General features: G+C 60.5%; 1 protein-coding gene and 1 long non-coding RNA gene across 4 annotated transcripts in view; one reads left to right on the top strand and one right to left on the bottom strand.

Moving 5' to 3' along the window:
- Positions 1-271, top strand: part of LOC108445139 — an 11,833-nt gene that overhangs the window by 1,211 nt on the left and 10,351 nt on the right. The window lies entirely within an intron of this gene.
- Positions 1-271, bottom strand: part of PLXNA4 (plexin A4) — a 429,278-nt gene that overhangs the window by 428,006 nt on the left and 1,001 nt on the right. The window lies entirely within an intron of this gene.

The raw sequence follows: 271 nt of genomic DNA, 5'->3' as shown, positions 1-271 counted from the left end.
TTATTTTTCTCTCCTCTCCTTTCCCCCCACTTCAGTCTTCAGAGCAGGCGCCGCATTGACACTGCAGATGGTCTCTGTGTGCGTGTGTGTGTGCGCGCGTGTGTGTGTGTGTCTCTCTCCAATCCCAAATACTCCACGGAGGCGGAACACGGAGCCCCTCTCTCTGCACTGGGCAAACCGTGTCTGGCTCGCCCAGAGCCGGGGGGGGGACTGGGGAGGGAGGGGGGGAGAAACGCAGCTCCAGTTTTCACTCCCCCCCCAAATCACCCCT

This window comes from Corvus brachyrhynchos, unplaced genomic scaffold (assembly GCF_000691975.1).
Source record: "Corvus brachyrhynchos isolate BGI_N302 unplaced genomic scaffold, ASM69197v1 scaffold182, whole genome shotgun sequence".
NCBI classification, from domain to species: Eukaryota; Metazoa; Chordata; class Aves; order Passeriformes; family Corvidae; genus Corvus; species Corvus brachyrhynchos.
The sequence above is the reverse complement of the archived record's forward strand: the minus strand, read 5'-3'. Positions and strand labels throughout refer to the sequence as shown.